Source organism: Brassica oleracea, unplaced genomic scaffold (genome assembly GCF_000695525.1).
Source record: "Brassica oleracea var. oleracea cultivar TO1000 unplaced genomic scaffold, BOL UnpScaffold01417, whole genome shotgun sequence".
In the NCBI taxonomy this organism is placed as follows: domain Eukaryota; kingdom Viridiplantae; phylum Streptophyta; class Magnoliopsida; order Brassicales; family Brassicaceae; genus Brassica; species Brassica oleracea.
This window is the reverse complement of record NW_013617953.1, coordinates 96-4,404: the sequence shown is the minus strand read 5'-3', so window position 1 is coordinate 4,404 and position 4,309 is coordinate 96. Positions and strand designations below refer to the sequence as shown.

Sequence of the window (4,309 nt, the reverse complement as noted above, 5' to 3'; positions counted from 1 at the left end):
CTGAACCAAACAACCCTACTTAGATCACAACTAATTTTTTTACAACTTATGATAATACATCACAGGCCATGTTTGGAAACTGAAGCATATGCATTAGCTGGATATACCTACTACTAGCTATCACCTATTTTACGAACAAAGGCATGCAATGCAAGTATTCTTAAGTACTCCCATGTTGAGTTGAGTTGATTGCTTCTCTCAAATAATGCATATTATAGTATGCATCCCTAGCTTTGGTCCAGAAAAACACGTAGCAACACATATTCTATAGGCATGATAATCTTCAACATGCATATAAGCAAAATTATTTTTCTATAAGATGGATTTAATATATTCACGTTAAAGGATCTAATTGATATCCAACATACCGTTCCAGTGGCACTCAGCATTGTCAAAGTAAACCTTTGGTCGAAAATGTAATCCTTGTTTAGAAGATCCGCAGATTTTCAAATAGTCAAACACATAGGAATCACAACGGAGAGAGCAATGTCTAATATCTGCTAACTTACCTTTGGCTTTCTTGCCAATATCTGGAAATGGAGCTGGACTGCTTCCCATCTTCGAATGTAGAAAAGAAGCGAAACAAAGCTGTTGAAACGATGTTCTGAGATAATCAGCCAATTAGTAAGTTAAAGTTATGTTGAGAATATTCAAACACCTAAAACAAGAATTCTCTTCTATAGCCTCACAACTATGGCTGCAGCAGAAGCAACTGTACATTGCGACAAAGCGGAAACGAATCAGCTTCTATCATGTTTATAACGATTAGAATCAATGTCAACGAGAATCAATCAAAGGAATCACTATACAATGTCATCCTCAACTACAGATCAAGAGAATCCAATCGATCAAAAGCCGAGCTCCATATTCTATCACTCCATTGACAGAAAAGCTAATTCAAAACTAGTCGATATGAATCACCAGAGAACCTTAATTCGTTTTCTACACAAGCTCCACCAGGGAAATCAAACTCACACTACACCAAACATAAGGTAAGATTCCTTACGAAACTGGAAGACAGACGGACGGAGAGAATCAACGAAAGCTTCCAAGTCGCTTGATAAACAACTCCGTCGCGTCGATGATTGAATCAGGCGACGGCGACTTTTCCCCCTTTGAAGAAGACAGTAAGCACTATTAGCAGAAACAGAAGGCCCCGAGAAACTCAAAGAGGGGGGAGGGGGGGAAGGACGAGGCCAACTCTTCCTATGAGCAAATGATAATGTCACTTGCCGCTGGGGTTAGTTAGTAGGTCACGGAGCTCAAAAGCCTTTTGGTAAAATTCGTCTGTGATGTTACTTCTGTCACAGCCAAAGCTGTATCCAATTCGTGAGGCCCATTCACCCCCAATTCGTGACGATTATATCCCTAACATCTGTTAATACTTGTATTTGGGTCTTTTTGTCTTTGCAGTTTTTCCCTTGCTTCAGATTTTCTTCTAATTCCTGTTGAGATTCCTCTCGACTGTATGTTATCTCCAGTTATGTTTCTTCTCACCGTGTTCTGTGAGCATTGTAGTATTGGTGTCTCCTGCTCTTCTCTATTTTTCCGGCTATTTATAAGAAATTTAATCGATTTTACGTTTAGTGGTAGAATTAATGGGTATGTCAGTTTTGGTTTTTCAAGCTTGTTGAGAGTTTGATCAAGCAGGCAACCGTCTCCTGCAAGGAGCTTTATCGATCCGATCAGCACTCTCCCACTCCTTTGAAAGGCAATGGGACAAACTTCATGTGAAATCAGATGCTTGCCGGTTAATCCGAGCCATCAATGAGAAAGAACATCTCAAGATCCTACAAGATATCTCAAAGTTTTTTAGATGTTTCTATCTTTTTCTTATTTTCTTTCATTTCTTGTTTTAGTAATGTTTTTGCAATACGTCCGACCACCCACGACTAATAGTTTTTTACGTCTATTCTTTCAGTTTGTGAGTCTTATTCCATATGATGGCTAGATCACTATTTTGGATTCGTAAGATTTATTTACCAATTATGCAATCACTATGTAGCTTTTCCATGTTTTAGTCTCATAACCGACGCTTCGCAAATCACTTCCGATTTACATTTTTGCTATTCCATTTCAAAGACTTACCTTAAAAAATTTTATGGAGAAATGACCAACAAAATAAGTGCAATTTGTTAACATATATAATCAACTCAATTCTTTTATTTATTTCACATACAACACTATTTCCAAGAAATCAGGATGCTAGAAATCTTAGCCAAGACTATAGATAAGAAAGCCACTTTTGGATTTCTCTTTAGCCATGTTGTATCCGTCTTATCAATGTAATGGTTGTCAACATGAAGCTTGTTAAGAGTTTTAGTTTACATGGTAATTTTTTTTTGGGCATTTTTTACATGGTATATTCAATATAGTATTTGAGAATGTTTGATTTGACAGATAAAATCCTAACTGTGAAGTTGACAAAAAAAAAAAAAAAAAATCCTAACTGTGAAAATAAGATTTACGGTCTGCCAACTTTAGAACCAAAGTTCAGTGATAGTCTAATATACTTGAACTGATTATAGACTATTGAGCATGTTTGAAATACTTATTCAGTGATACTCCAAGTATTCTGTTGACTATTGAGCATGTTTGAAATACTTATTTACACAGATCATTATTAAAGTACATTAACGATCACAAAACAATTTTAAAAGAAAGTATAAATTATACTAATCAAATGAAAACAAAGCAAACCAGAAAACGATCTACGGTATGTGGTATAATTTAGAAGGCTTAAGGTTGCTAGTAACATTGAAGTAGTTCAATGTTCGTATCCACTTTTCTTGGTTCTTCAACAAATGAACTGCAATAGTGTCAGGCCAAAGCTCATGTGTGCATTTAGTCGGTGGCTCATGGAAATTATACATCGACCATTTAGCATTAAACCGATTTTTCCCTCGCCTTCCTTCTTTCATCCAATCGCCAAACACTTTGTCTTCAGGACCTTCTAGATGCTTCTTGGGAATTTCAGAGTCTTTGAGCCAAACTGCGATGTCCCACGAGACTAAGTAACCATTCCTGACATGTAATGAACGAACGGGTCCATGCTTTGACATGGAATGACGTAGCCGTAGTAGAGATCTTCTCGAGGTAATGGTTTTAAAGATGCTACGAGGTTTTCTAGTCTTATGTAAATGTCGTCGTCGGCTTTCATTATGTAATGGTACGGTGGGTTTGGTGAATCGGTTTCGTTGAATAGGTCTGGTAAGCTTGAGAAGTATGTGTAGGTCTTGCCTGTGAATTGAAAAAATTAGATTAGTTAAAAATGTTACGGCTATTCCAATTTGGTCAAGGTAGTCCAAATCAAACTAAAATAAAAAAAAATTGTAATATAATGTAAAACCAACTAAATATGAAAAAAATATTCATAAACTAAATGTTTTTGCAAAACCTTAAGATAAACGACCTCTTTTCGTTAAAATTGAAACCATGTTTAACTGAATTGAACCATATACAATAATGGTTTTGGTTTATGATTAAACCAAATCAAAACCAAGCCTGTATATACTACACCAAGAAGGCAACCAAAACAACAATGGTATCTCAATTTGGAAAATTCGTTCTCAAACCGATCTAAATCAACTAACTAAGATCAAATCGAACTGAAATTGACTTTAAACCGAGATAAACCAGATACCTTTGTTCATATTCTCGTTGCAATTGAGTATGATGATGTCATCATAACGCATGATCTCCAAAGCGACAAGCACTTTCTGGTCTTCTTTAGTCAAATTACAGAACACGAACTTCACGTCGATCTTAATGCCGTTGGGAATAGCTTGTGTCCCGTAGATCATCCGGAGAAAATGCCGACGTGGGTACTGATCGGGAAGTGTAAGAATCCCGACAAGAATCCTAATGTCATTATCACCCGAAGAAGAAGAAGAAGAAGAAGACAACAATGGAGTCTCCGATGAACCGTTATTCATCGGAACATTGGACAAAGCACATCGTCCGAAACTCAGTAAACTGCCGAATCTGATTTCGTTGATGAAAGCTAGTACACAGAGAGCTATGATGAAAAAGAAAGAAGGGATGATGAGTTTTCTCCCTTGTAATCTTGGAGTATATCTCATCTTCTTTCTTCAATGGAGCTAGAGATGGTGAAAGAGACTATGAAGAAGAAATCAAACAGTTGTCCAAAAAAAAAAAAAGGAAGAAATCAAATAAAACAAGAACGTTTTTACCTTAAAGAAAACGCATTCAGGGTTTTTGCTTTGTTATGGGGAATGGTCAAACAGAGCTTTTGAGAAGCTTAAGGAACGTGAGGTTCAAAGCAGATCGAGTTTGTAAATGAAGAAAG

The 4,309-nt window shown here is 36.6% G+C and overlaps 2 pseudogenes; both read right to left on the bottom strand.

Annotated features, from left to right (window-relative positions):
• The window catches only part of LOC106321313, a 3,334-nt pseudogene extending 1,569 nt beyond the window's left edge, over nucleotides 1-1,765 (bottom strand).
• Nucleotides 1,766-2,711: 946 nt separating this feature from the next.
• LOC106321315 lies at nucleotides 2,712-4,091 on the bottom strand (annotated as a pseudogene).
• Nucleotides 4,092-4,309: the final 218 nt, after the last annotated feature.